This window comes from Mytilus californianus, unplaced genomic scaffold (genome assembly GCF_021869535.1).
Source record: "Mytilus californianus isolate M0D057914Y unplaced genomic scaffold, xbMytCali1.0.p SCAF_9, whole genome shotgun sequence".
In the NCBI taxonomy this organism is placed as follows: domain Eukaryota; kingdom Metazoa; phylum Mollusca; class Bivalvia; order Mytilida; family Mytilidae; genus Mytilus; species Mytilus californianus.
The window spans coordinates 44,580,075-44,596,244 of NW_026262745.1; positions in this window are offsets into that span (position 1 = coordinate 44,580,075).

Here is a 16,170-nt window from a genome sequence, read left to right on the forward strand (position 1 = left end):
GAACGATCGTAAGGTATACATGTCTGTTTGGCAGGGTTTATATGACCTTGGATTCATTTTCATGGTTCATTAGTCAATGATAAGTTTTCGTAATTTTGTCAGTTTATCAGATACTATAACATGTATAAGCAATAAGTTAACTCTATTTGGTGTATGGAATGATTACAAGGTGTACTTGTCTGTCTGGCAGGATTCATATAACCTGGACCTAATTTTCATGGTTCATTGGTCAGTGTTAACATTTTGTGGTTTTATCTGTTTCTCATGTATTTTAAGCAATAGGACCAGTACATTTGGCGTACGGAATGATTATAAGGTGTACATGTCTGTTTGGCATGGTTCATTTGACCGTTACCTTTTTTTCATAGAGCATTGATAATTTTATGTTTATGTGATACTTGTAGTATAACCTTCATATCACAGACTTTCAACATGAATTTAACGATTAGTAGAACAGGCGAGACATTTCAGCGTGTGCATTCTTGTTTTAATTATCATTGCCATCCATATTTGCCATTCCCAAATGTCCAATATGAGTCACCCATCATTTCAACCAGTTTTATAAAAATGACCCTGGCTTTCATACTTAATACTGGATACCACTTCGGAATTCTATGACGGGTGATGATATATGAGGTTGTACATTTAGGAGGAAAGTCTATAGTTATCATTTATGTTTTCTCATATTTTTTCTATAATCAATATTTTGTCCATTATTTTCGATTCTATATATTTTAGATCCACATTATTCTCTATTTATAACTATTAACCAACTTTTCTTAATTCTTTTTTATCCTTTTTATCATATTCTTTGATATTTTTTAAATTATTCTCTATTATTCAAACTCCATCAACACCCTACTGTATAGCAAATGATTCATACCCCATTTACGTACTTTCCCATACTTTCATTGGAGTTACGGTATGCCCTTTTGATATTCTTGGGTTGTAAGAACTGAAAAAATGATGTTTTTCCAGAACAGGATGAAAAATGATTCATATAACATGGTTGATCGGCAAAGACTTTTCCCGCCAAAACTCTAACCCCGGTTATCGTCGCAATAATTGTGTAGGATTAGTGGTTAAATACATGCTATTTACAGGGTATAAATAGCTATTATAATGTAGGTATTTTGGTCACAATCCAGCCATTATTTTTTTTCAGACTCTTTGACTCTGTATTGCTTTTTGACAACCGAAGGATTCCAAATGGCCAAAATACAGAATTTACCTTTGAACTAATCAAACATGTGATTTGAATAATAAGGACAGATAACATCATTGCACAAAGATAAAAATATTGTTACTAATGTCCATTCTATTCCGTTGAAATACCAATACCATTAAAACTACTTGTGAATCAAATATATTTTCAACCAATGGAACTAAATAAAACTAAAGATATTATACCAACAATCATGAACATCGTTCAAAACCCCATTGTTAATGAATAAAGGTGAACATTTTGGAATGCATATCAACGGATTATTGATGTACCGTTAAGAAACCAAGAAATTGTTGATGGTACATTTTAAATGAGAATAGTTTTAAATAACAACAGGGCTTAAAATTATACGACACAAATGACATTGTAAATCAATATTAATTTTGCAGAATAGAATGAACTTATCAGTATCACATACAGTGCATGCAAAATAATTAGGTATATTTTATATATACATGTACATGGGACATAACAAGACTGCAACAATCTATATGACATGATAACTTTTATTCAAAAACAAATACGTCGAAAAGGACACCTTTATTAATTGATGATTAATTGTAAATTTCCTATATCATAAATTCAGAAAAGGACAAATAAAGATCCCCGAGCACTTTGTCTGCTGATCCTCTTCTGTAGTGAATGTACATATGATCACCTTCTTCAGAGGGATATGTCGACAATACTATTCATTACGTCAGACTCTATACTTGAAGCAGCATACGAGCAGCATTTCAATAGTAATTCGTGGTTTTTTGTAATCTGAGCTTCAATATCAGTTCCTGATGAATGTGAATATAGAACTCTGGAAAAATTACAAGGTCCATCGTTCGGAGCAATGAACACTCCAGTAAAAGGATCATTTCCTCCTCCAATATTTGTTTTTACACTGTCAAATTTATACATGATATTATGTTACAAAATGTATTTTATAAACATGTCCCTTTGCTCAAATCTAATTCGTCCATGAAAAAACTACAGTAGTAAAATTGTCATTTTTGGTCGAATAAGTCAAATCAACATATTAATGATCTTTTAGTGATATCACATGTGACTTTTCTGCATATTAGTGTTTAAGATATTTCAACCTGTTTATTTATCCATAAAGAAAAACATAATTTTGAAAGTCTTGGATAATCAAACATTGTTGCAATTTTGGGGGCAAAATAATGATCCTAATCATACCTTATATTTAACAAAAAGAATGATTCAAAGTAGAACATTTAAAATTGATCGACAGGAACAATATGTTTCACAATGCTATGGGAACAGCAATATTTGAAATATATTGGCAGGTTGATATATCAGTGTAATTATCAGAAAATATCATACAGTTTTTTTATGATGTTCTTTTCTCTCGATTATTGAGTTTTTTTTTAATATCAAACTAACAAATTGCAAAAATATATGGTATCAAATCAAGGAACATAAAAAAATGGTGATAAAGTCAAATATCGTCCACAATAGACATGCGGCCATTCAATTGGTTTTACTTACCCTGGCTTTTTTCATCTTTTAATACTAGAATGAATTTATTTGATGGATGAATACATTGGAAATAAACATAGAGTGGCAAATATTACGTGCCTATCAGGATGAGATGGTAATGTGATATGCATTCTGCTATGTACTAGACCAACACACTGAGTCGGACTTTTAACGTGTTCGTTCACATGGTCCATGTAACAGTGTAAAAGAAGACGTGTTACCCTTCCCCGACTCTTTATACTAACTCCCAGCTATCTATGTTCTCAATCCTGTATGCCACGTTTGTGTTTAACGGAAAAGCTTCAGGTCTTTGGCTTTACTCGAATGGGGATCGATTACGAAACCTTTTACATTCGAGGCCAGCACGTTACCAACAGACCACAGACGCGGTCTAATTCATTTAACATGTATGAGTTTAATTACTAACAGTGAATTTTCCTATTTAGATAGCCTATGATGTCCAGTTATATCTATAACAGCTTTCAGTTCAAAACATTAACCGGAAAAATAAAAAAAAAAGTCTACGAAGAATTGTCAAAAAATAATTCCATTACTCTCAAAATTTCTATTTGAAGTATACATATCTCAGTTATGTATGATAAATAAATAAATAGATAAAATAAAAAAAGAACACAAAGTCACAATATTCCAACAGGTTTGACTACTTATAGCAGGTACTCATGGTAAACACACGAAGACACGTTGATACAATGGACTTTCTCAATGGTAACGTAACGTAATGTAAAAGACCCAATATTCGAATAGGTATATGTATCAAGAGAGGTAACGTTATATATGTTTGACCTTGAAAAAAATCTAGAGTGGACAAAATATGTTTCACAAGTATTGGTAAAAATGCATTGGGTACCTATAAATATTCTTTATAGAAAATCATTTGTAATATAACCAGCTCTGAATGGATGGCACCATAATAAGCATTCATATCCATGTGTCAGAGTATAATATAGAAAGAAGAAGATTTGTATGATTGCCATTGTAACAACTATCCACCTATGACTTTAAAATGAAGAACTTATGAGCCACTATAGGTGACCATACGGCCTTCAGGAAATCCAATACCGTATAGTTAGCTATAAACGGACCCGATAAGACTAAAAGTAAATCAATTCAAACAAGATAACAACCGGCCCGATTTATTTCCAAAACAATAAACGAATAATAAATAAATAAACAGCTACCAACGACAACAAATGAATTACAGGCTCCTGACTTTAGACATAAATATACAGAATGTAGTGGGGTAAAACATGCTTGCAAGCACTCAACCCTCTCCCTTACCTGGGACAGTATAGTGTTACATCACAACATAAGACGAAACTGTAAAAATGCTAGTAAATGAATTTTAGTCTTAAACGGTCATGTTGATCTAAACATCATCAAAAAAAGTCATGGACAAACCTGTACAAACCTGCGTAAACACACTACCTGCATGCCTTCCATTTTTCGTGTTTTTTACGTGAATTTAAGAGATTAATAGGACATCGGTACACTTTCGGTATAACTGACTCGATCAAAATTTAACTCCCAAAAGGGTATGGTTTAGTAAGGTTTCACTGTATAAGAACTGTGCCCAATGCTTGTATATAATTCAAGAGTTCCCTTGTAAAACGATGTATTCTTGTCTTTTTATCAAAACGAAAAGTTGGTTATAAAGTGTTACACTGTGTTCTAAATATCCCCTTAAATAAATTTGTCTCGATATTTAAAGTGTATCCATCATTAAGTATTCCCTTCAGTTGCTCAATTATTATCAATTGTTTTTGGACTGTTTTCTCTTAAAGAGAGGCGAAAGATACCAGACGGACATTCAAACTCATAAGTCGATAATAAACTGACAACGCCATGGCTAAAAAGACCAACAGACAAACAATAGTACACAAAACACAACATAGAAAACTAAAGACTGAACAACACGAACCCCACCAAAAACTGGGGGTGATCTCAGGTGCTCCGGAAGGGTAAGCAGATCCTGCTCCACATGTGGCACCTAACTGATACAGAGGATTCAAAATGGCAACAGGATCATCTAATAGTAGGCGTTTTCTGGCTTTCGAAGAGGCAAAATCATTTAAAAAACACATAAATAAAAAACGATAGTATGCTTTCGCCAGTGATGCGACTTGTTCCAAATTTGAACTCGAATATCCGTCTCACCTGTTCTATCTTATAGTACTATATTTTTGCCTTGTTAAAAACGATACCTCTCTTTCGTGTTAACGGTATTTTGAAATAAACTTTATTCAGTTAATAACCATTATAAGAGGTTATAATGCCATCCAAAGAAAACGTATGCTCGGTGTGATTGGTAGCAACAACAACAAAAAATAGAAAGCCCTTTTTCAAGTATTGATTAAATGATTAAGAATTTACAGCTGAAAATATTTCTGTTATTTGCTAATTTAAATGCATGCGATGTTTTAATGATAATTTTTCTCCATTTGGTCTACAGAAAGAACATAAGAAAAGATTTAAACACTGATAAAACTACTTTGGTCACACTGCATGCTAGGGCTTCCATAATTATGAATGCATGATTTTGTGTTTGTTTCGAAATGATATTCTAATATGATTATGAAGATGAGGGAGGCAAACACATTTTGGAAATGAATATTTAGGTCCCTTTTAAGTTTAAAAAAAAATGCTTTATCACATATGCAAATAAATGTTATGTTTCAACCATTTTTGGGTCGCCATGATTTACGAACTTCAAGGTATATCACAATTACAGACTTCATTTTGACTGCTCTCAATCTTCAAAATTTTATGTTTATCCTACCAAAAGGGTGTTCTGTATAATGAAAGTTAAATTACTTTAGGGGACAACAATTTAATTTTGTGGTTGGGGTGGCAGTTTGTTTTATCACATTTTGACTTCATAAAATTTGAAATAAATATTCTGACCTCATTAAATTTACCAGAAATTCATTTTCTACCATTTTCTGCTTTTTGTTATATTCATTAACAAATATTTTCATTTAGTAATCTTTATTGATATCAGTTTTCACGGTGGCCAATAATCAAAGACAGAACAGTGACCTTCATTTTCCTGGAGAGAGAGAGAGAGAGTTTCCGTCTTCCAAACTATCATTTTATTTGGAGAACTATCAATCCAAGATATGACAACAGACAATAACTGCAAAAATCAAAAATGACAAACAGATGGCAGATTCCCCTTTCCTGCAAGGTAATTCAGTTTTAAAAAAGATTAAGGGGATTTATATACTATGGTTGAAGAGTCGTAAACTCGGCGATTTAACTTGTCATGAGTACAATAATTACTATATCTAATTTAACGAAACAACTGTTTAAAGCTATGATACGATTAAATCTTAAGCCAATACGAGTTTCAGAGCGAAACCAATTAGAAAAGTGCAGAAACTGAAGCAGACATGAAATATTTCGGTCGAGGTAAAAATAAAAAGTTTAATTGCTTTGTATGCCTTTAAAATCTTACTTAATGAATGATTCATGTTCAAAACAACCCCCACACATAGATAAGATGTCAAACATTATGTATATATGTTATTATTATACCCTAGATCCGGATTATTGCATTCATCTTGTCCGTCTGTGTGTTTGTCCAACAGATATTTCCATCAAACATTTTCGTTTATGCCGGTATCCCAACATCCTTTTATTGGCATTCACATATATCGGTATGTCAAGCAAATGTAGAATAATTGCATTTTTTAGTATTTATGATTTTGTTGGTCCAGACTCCCCTGTCCACCTACAAGGCCACCCTGCACCTGCAGGAGCGCTTTTATAGCACCCAGACCCAAAAAACAGATCATAATGAGAATCATTTTCAAAAATATATCTATTTTTTCAATATGTCTTCTTAGTATTCTGTACTGTTGAATCAATAGCTACGTTGTAAACGTCTTTTAGATATGATTCAAAAAGCGATAAAACGAGAAAAACAAACCTGCATCATTAATTAAACAAGTGCATCGTTTTGATTTAAAACATTCATATGACTGAGACATGTCCTTGAAGGTATAACGCTTAAACAGGATATACATTTTATATCATTATTAAGCGACAGTCATGGTGCCAAAGACAAATCAGCCTGATTTCATTTCATTGCATTTCACCTTTGTTTGTTTTGTTATTATCCCAGATGCTTATAAATTAATTGACTTACGGTTTGGTGAATGAGATTTGTGGAAATAGAAAGCAGGTGATACATATTTCATAGCTTAATAAGCAATTTATAAGTTTGAACTTATTTTCCACATGCTCCATGATTTCGTGTTGATTATTAATCAATGTCATAACCCTGTAAACTTTGGCAACAAACTCGAAAGTTCATTAGCTTGCAATTAATTGATGCTTAAGCGTTTTATAAGCTCGAGTTATGCTTAAATGTCTAGTAATATACAACATGCTTAAATCAAACTATTCCCCTTTCAAAATAAAAACATAACTTTCTGTAAAAAGCATTTCTACGGAATATAGGATGATATAACGAGTATAGCAAGTAAAAAACATAGATTGTTTGCGATTGGCATTTCTTTTAGTCGCATGAAACAATTCGGAAATATCCATATAACTTAAAAACCTGTTAAATCTGTGTATGCTTATAAAATGATTTTGCGACATGGTAAACATTTCAATCTTAATTTCTCTCAAACATTGATATCATTCTTAATCATTTTGATGGTTTCGGATTTTCTTCAGTATTAAAGTCAATTGATACTTCAAATTAAAAAAAAAAAAAAAACAGCATGTAAAAAAAAAAAAACAAGTGAACGTGGACTTTCACGTATGCAGTCAACTACGGGACCGCTAGTAAGAACTTATGCCACTGCACAACGCAAGTGCGAGGGAAAACAGTCTTAAAAGGATGTAAATGAACGTGCACTGGAAGGTTAAAAGTGATAATTGATTTTTTAAGAACAAATTGAAAAACACTAAATAATTTAACAACTGTTACATGTATGAAAAAGTTTAATTAATAAATAGGAAAGTATAGAAAATATAAAAAAGATAACTTAGCTCCATCAATTAACTTTTTTTCCACGTGCTCTATGATTCTGTGCTGATTGTTTATCAATGTCATTTTCCGATAAACTTCGACAACAAAAAGTAAAATAACAAAAATACCGAACTCCAATGAAAATTCAAAACCGAAAGTTTATCAAATGGCAAATCAAAATCTCAAACACATCAAACGAATGGAAAAAACTGTTATATTACTGGCTTGGTACAGATATTTCCTTATGTAGAAAATGGTGGATTAAACCTGGTTATATTGCTAGCTTATCCTCTCACTTGTATGACAGTCGCATATAATTCCATTATATTGACAACAATGTGTGAGCAAAACAAACAGACGTAATAAGTAAAAGTGTCAACAATTTGGGTACAGCAGTCAACATCGTGTTATAATCTTAATCATTATAAAACAAAACAAACAACTATGTCAACAAAGAAAAATAAAATGGTATATAGAAACTCTATAGACGAAGCACACAAGCAAAAATGAAAGACAAGAATACAAAAAAAATGACCATAGCACAATAACACAATGGCGGGATGTATAAATACCGAGCCACGCCAAAAGGATATTACCAAAAATTTACTAAACAGTAAAGGTTAAAAATATACAGAGACAAATAAAAAGAACTCTATAACACGTAATTAAGATGATAAACAACGTCAGTACCTATAATCAATACTTCAAGACCATCAAGTATTATTTGTAAGGTTGATAAGAAATATTTATCAACAACGTCTTGTATCTTCCGATGATTTTTTTTAGAAAAAGGACGCGACGGTCTTTGACATAACTCTGATTCATCACCTTTCTGCTCAGACACTTGTGACGTTTTATAAATCTGAGTAGCGGCTACAAGCTCTTGAATACCGAATGAGTTGGGAAATGTATATCCCATATGCAGATGAAGTTGGTATATTGCTGCTAAAGTGGGGGAAATTTATAATTTCAAAACTAAAATCGTTTCGTTTGTCATAGATTCTGGTACTGAGGTGACCGCTCATGTCAAAATCGAGGTATAAGTCTAAAAATGAGACAGAGAAAGCCGTGTATTTCGTTTCTTATATTTCTATTGTTGGAGTATATATTTATGGAACCCAATCAGAAAAGTTTGGGTTGTTAATGGAAAGAATTTCATCAATATATCTGAATGTGATATTAAATGATCTGGCTTCTTTGATCTTCTTGTTTTTGAAAAGTGTCTGCAGGAACTCCGACTCATATGAAAATAAGAAAAAGGTAGACAAGGAGAGGCGCACAGTTCGTTCCCATATACATGCCGACAATTTGTTGAAAAAGTCTTCCTCCAATTTTAACAAATATGTTGTCAATAAAAAAAACTCCAGCAGACTGATCACTTGTTCCTCGATGTAGCATGTTTTACCTTTTTGTTCACTATTATCAAAATATGCTGTATGGTATCGCAAAGCAATAAACCTATAGCGTATGCTTCCATTTTTATATTAAAAAGCATTTCGGTTCATTTCTTTCAGACTTGTTTTAAAAGTCACATGGGGAATGGTGGTATAAAGTGATGAAAAAAAAGATCTTTATCGAATTAATTTCAGAGAAAGATCGAAATTTAAAATTTACCATGCGATCACCAATCACTGAACGAAATTTCATTTGTCGATAAAACGTTATAGATTCTAAATAAATGTATTAAAAAAAATGTACAATGTGAATCGCGTGTCCTTGAAGATATTATATTTACCCATAAAAAGTATGTATAAACTTTCATTACAAATATCTGAATTATACGATATGGTATGATATTAAGCGACAACCAAGGGGAAAATGATATACATTTCTTACTTTTGACGAATTCATAATTGAGACGCATATTAGTAAGTAACGCTTGTTTTTATATCCACCTATTTTGAAAATGACTTCAAGTTACAACTCAAGCTCAAAATAGGATCGTGGTTATTTCAATTTACAGGTTCCATTCATGAATAAAACTATGGCATTAAATCCGACCAAGACTATACAGTCAATAAATATGCACGGAAACATTTTGACATGTACTTTTTCTCATCATCAAAATTTCTGAGACAATGGTATACACCTAACTACGACAAATTAACTACAGCAAGGTTCTGGTGAATAACGAAAGGGAAATTGCTTAAGGTCAAGAGTTTGATTGAATGTTTTTCAACTTATTGAAAGTGTTTCCGTTTATTCTATTATTGTTGACATTAATATTTTGCCATTCCCAAACGTCCAATATGAATCATGCATGGTTTTTGCCAGTTTAATGATGATAATTCTGGCTATCATTCTTAATACGGAACACCAATTCAGAAGAGTATGACGGGCGATGCTGTATGAGGTCACGGATGAAGGCGGCGGTGTTTTTTTTATTTATCTTATACGTATTCTTTATATTGTTTTATATTCATAATTTATTGGTTTATCATTTTTTATTAAATATATTTCAGCACGACATTATTCTCTATTTATTATTATTATTTTCATTATTATTGGTTAATTTTTCTTTATTATAAGTTTGGCTAATTTTCCATATTCTTTTATATTTTTTACCATTATTCTCTATTATGCAATCTCCATCAAGACCCTATAGCTACTGCATAGAAAATGATTCTTACCCCGTTTACGCACTTATCCCAACTTCCATTGGAGTTACTGGATGACATTTTCATATTCTTGGGTGGTAAGAACTGAATCAAATCGAAATTTCCCAAAACAGGATAAAAATGATTCATATAACCTGTTTGATCGGCGTAGATTTTTTCTGCCAAAACTCTTATCCTGGTTATTGTCGCAATACTTTTGAAGCGGTGACTTTATTAGTGGTAAAACTAAGGCTATTTACAGGAATTTACATAGCTTTTGTACATGTAGGTATTTTTTGTAACAATCCAGTCATTATTGTTCATACTCTTTGACTCTTTGACTCTGTCTTGCTATTTGATTAATTGGTGTTTAACGCCATTTTCAGTACTATTGTTTTTATTGCAATTGGTAGAGAAAGCCGGAGTGCCCGGAGAGAACAATAGACCTTCGTTACGAAAACTGACAATCTAGTCAAGGTTGGAGTCGAGCGCACCTGTCACGTGCGGTATTCGAACTCAAAACAACAGTGTTGACTAGTTCGACTACTTAGCCCAATCGACCTCCGAAGCCCTATATTGCTATTTGACAACCGAAGGATTCCGAATGGGCACAATACACAATATAATTTGTTCTAATTAAACATGTGGTTCGCATGATAATGACCGATAACATAATTGCATTTAGATACAAATATTGTCAGTAATGTCCATTCTATGTCGCTGAAATAATTTTCTCAAAAATAACATACCAACTACTTCTGAATCGAATGTATTTTCAACCAATGGAACTGAAGATCGATAATTTATCACCAAGTATGGACATCGTCCAAAATCCCGATGCAAATAATTCAAGGTAAACATTTTTAGGGTGCATATAAACGGATCATTGATGCAATATGAAAAAACCAAAACTATTGAAATTCTTGATGACAAATTGAAATATACACTTTCAAATTATGATAGTTTTGAATAACAAATTACCTCCAAATATTGACATGAGACACAAATGTCGTTGTAAAATAGATTTTTGTTCAATAGGAATAAGCGAAAAAACAAATGACTAATTCAAGAAGTATTAAATTCAGACTTTTCATCCCCTGCTAAGCATGCGTTATCTAAAACAATAACTGTATTTCAATAATCTATATGTTATTACAACTTTTCTTCACAAATCAAGATCAATTTGATTATTCCGAGTCAGGAGTATGTGATTCATTGGTTTATTTTGTTGCTGTGTGTCATTCTGGTATTTATTGTCGTTCATTATTTTGTACATAGATCATGTAGATCGGGCCGTTGGTTTTTTCTTTTGTATTATTTGCATTTGTCATGTCGGGTGTTTTTGTGACTTGCTCTTAAGTATTGGTTTTGGTCATTGTTGATAACCGTGCGGTAATTTGTGGTTAATGGCTTCTACGATATCTTGGTATCTGGCGGAAAGTTGTATCATTTGCAACCGTACCATATTTTTCTCTTTTTGATATACTAAACAAAAGCGTGTAGACAAGGAACACATCATCCATGTATCAATTTTTCATTCCCTATATCATGAATCCAGAAAACGACGAATGACTTTCCCCACGCGCATTGTCTACTGCTGCTCCTCTGTGCTGAATGAAGATATGATCACCTGTCTTCAATGTGACAACACCACTCATGACCTGTGACTCAGCATGGGAAGCACCAGACGAGTAGCCTCTTAGTAATAATTCATGATTCTTATTCATCTGGGCTTCAATATCTGCTCCCTGTCCATTTGAATAAATAACGCCCGTAAATTGATATGTTCCATCTTTTGGGGCTATGAACACTCCGGTTATAGGATCATATCCTCCTCCGATATTTGTTTTTACACTGTCGAATTTAAGTATTTGGTCGTTCCCGAAATTTTCACCACCAATTGATAACACTGCAAAAAAGGCTGGTTTCGTATCTGGAAACAAATATGAATACAACTTAAATTTGAATTGTTCCTCTTCAAAATGTGTTTAATGTCATAAAGTATTGAGTCTTATCATACATTAAATGAGCGTCACTTGTACATAATGTACAGGACAAATAAGTACAAAGGAACAGGTATGATAAGGCCACTTAGATGGCCTCTTGAATTCGAATATAAAAAAGTATCTTACCCAAATAAAATTTTTCATATATTTATAAAACAATAGACAAATAGATACCAGTATTCATAGATTTGGATTTTGTTTCACATATTTGCATATTTACATGTTTAACTAGCTTGCATTGATGACATCATAATAAGCAATTATATCTATGTGTCGGAGTAAAATATAGAATTAAGAAGATTTGTATGATTGCAAATGCGATATCTATCCATACAAGACATAATTGAGTAGATTCGAATGTATACAGATTGTGACGGGGTTAAACTTGCTTGCGATCCCCCAATTTTCCTCCTACCCGAGACAGTGGCGAAATATCACAACGTAAGAACAAACGGTAAAAATGGTTGAAAAGGTTGGATACATCAGATCGACCCAAAGCACAAAAACAATTAGAAATTAGGCTTGACAGAGTTCATTAGAATCATTATGAACGAAGGGCTCACTTTTTAGAATTAAACTATTAATAAGCACGTGGACATTCGTCATATATTTAAAATATGCAAACCAATTTTTTGTGCGTTACACATGAACTTATGATATTAATTGTTCATCGGTATACTACCCGTATAGCTGAACCGATCGTTACTTGAGCCCCAAATGAGCATGGTTTAGATAGGTTTCAATGTAGTGTGTCTAATACTTGCATATTGTAGAAGAGTTCCCTTGTGGAACGAAACATTCTTGTCATATTTTCAACTCAAATATTTGGTAGTAAAATTACCACTTTGTTACTTTGGTACAGTAAAATTGGTACAGTTAGTTTTATTTGTACTTAATATCCCCTAAAAGTAATTTTGTATCGATATCGAAAAAAGTACCAACCATTCAGTTTTCTCTCCAGTTGTTCAAATTCTATCGATTGTTTTTGTACGGTTTTCTCCAACTGATCCAGACGATTCAAAATGGCTGCAGGATCATCTAATAATAGACGTTTTCTGGTGACAGCAGATGCAACGACGTTTAACAAACACAGAAATAACAAACGATAGTGTGCTTTCGCCATTGATCCGACAAATTCCAAATTTTACATTGAATATCCTTCTTATCTATTCTTACTTGTAATTCTATATTCTCGCTTTGTTAGATACGACACGCTTTTATCGTGTTTACTTTATTTTGAAATCACGTTTTTGTGCATTTACAACAACTTTTGGATTATTTCATTTCAGACATTTTCTGGTTTGTGTTTTATTTACAAATATTTTGAATTGGTAACTTTTATAGACCTCTGTTTTCATGGTGACCAATCATCACATACCAAACAGTGAACTTCATTTCTCTGTAATGCTAACATTGCAGCTGGTTGTTCCTTTACCGATTGATAGGTTGCATCATTTTCCTCTTCAACATTCAAGTTAAGGGAATAGCCCTTGAACGCACTCAACCGTTACCATGTCACTTTAACTTCGTAACTTGTTGATATGTGAGTTTAATCGAGTCATACATAAACTTTTTATAATCCTACAGGTTGTTTAACAAACACAGAAATAACAAACGGTAGTGTGCTTTCGCCATTGATGCGACAAATCCCCCAAAAAAATTGCAGCAATGATCCATTTTTAGGGACACCAACTGTGCTCCTTTAATAGGAGCTCGAAACTCTTTCATGTATTACTATGAATGTCCCAGGTTCGGAGATGATTGACCGTTTGAAAACATGTTTATCCTCGCAACATTCTGTATGTGCCTGTCCAAAGTCAGAAGCATGTTATTCAGTGGTTTTTGTTGGTTGCTGTCGGTCATAAATGTTTTTCGTTAATTGTTTTATATCATAAATTAGGTCGTTGGTCTTATTGCTCATTTAAATTCTTTTACATTTTGTCATGTCGGATCATTTTATGTCCTACAGTATATCCTATATGGTTTTGGTTTTGGACATTCAAAGTTTTGATTTTTGTAAAAAAAGGGTTCAATGATAATTTTGTGCTAAGTTCGTGATAGTTACGCTGTCGTATATACGGAAGGGGACGACAGCTTACGCAAACTTTTCAGATCACGTGCTACCATTTTACCGTTCCTTCATCAATTTTAATATGGAGATTCATTGATGTTTTTATATCGAATATACTTTTCTGAATTCATGGAAACTACATCAAGTTTCACGTAAAAATAGGTACTGTCGGTCGATGGCCACTTTCACATCTAATGTTAATATAAAAATATGAAGATGTGGTATGATTGCCAATGAGACAACTCTCCACAAGAGACCAAATGACACAGAAATTAACAATTATAGGTCACCGTCCGTCTTTCAACAATGAGCAAAGCCCATGCCGCATAGTCAGCTATAAAAGGCCCCGACATGACAAATGTAAAACAATTCAAACGAAAAAACTAACGGCCTAATTTATGTACAAAATAATTAACGTAAAACAAATATGTTAGACAGCAACAAACGACAACCACTGAATTAAAGGCTCCTGACTTGGGACAGGCACATATCGAATGTGGCGGGGTTAATCTAGTTTGAAGGCACCAACCCTCCCCGAACCTGGGACAGTGGTGTAAAAATACAACATAAGAACAAACTATAAAAATCAGTTGAAAAAAGCTTAACTCATCAGATGAATACAAATACAAATAGAACTTTAACTTTATTTTTACTTTCTTAGGGGTATATATTATTGTAAAAGAAGCCCCGTAATGGCGAGGATTTGTATTCGATCTCTGTAAAACTACAAGGCAGATTTTTTTTGTAAATAATTCAAAAATTCTTAAGTTACAAACATTAAAATTTATATCAGTGAATGAATACTGTTGATAAATTTTGAAATTCGAATCTCCTTAATTTCCATTCATTGCTGCATAATTAATCGCCGAAAAAGAACAATGTTCTTCTTCCAGTAATTAAGGAATTTTCCAACAATTTCTTTTTTTTTCAAAACTGGTCACATCCGCAAAAAAGATACGTTCACATAAAGCAAGCAAATGCTTTATTTGGAAATTCTGTAGTTAAGATAAAATGAAAGTTATGCAACCCTTAAAAAAAAACAAAAAACAAACAAACACGTAAAATAGGTTTTTATTTTTGCAATGTGTATCTCGTGTACAGTCAAATAACGAAAAAGCTCCAATATTCATAATTTTGTAAAAAAAAATCAAAAAATCAAAAATTTTGTATCGAATGAAAAAATTTAAATAAAATAAACAAAATCACTACATAAGCATTTTAGGAATGTCCATGCCTAATAAGTACGAAATAAGCTCCCAGCAATCAACAGTTTAATATGGGAATAAATGTGTATATCCCCGGTAAATAGAGACAATTTCTTAATTCGTTTATTATGTTTACATGTACATGTATACTGTATAATCATTACTTCTTTATATAACTGCTTATGTTTATAATCTCATTCAACTAATTTCGTATGTTTACACCACGAAATGCTTGTAATTGATGACACATCTTCACTGCAACCGATCGATAATACAAGACAAATGTCGTCCTCAACTGCATATATATATATAGTCAAACATGATTAAAGTCATCTGATACTTAAAAAAAAGTTGAATATGGACAATATACTTGAATGGCATGTTTTACTGTGAACCACGTGTACATAAACTTTCTGTTGGCCATAAAAATACTGTGACTTGCAAATATGCAATATACGTATAATTATATTGATTGTAGTGAAATTGAAACGGAATATATGAAAATTTCAATTTTTGAAACTTTTACCTATTATGTCTGCTTGTTTTGCTTACACATTGTTGTAAATATAATGGAAT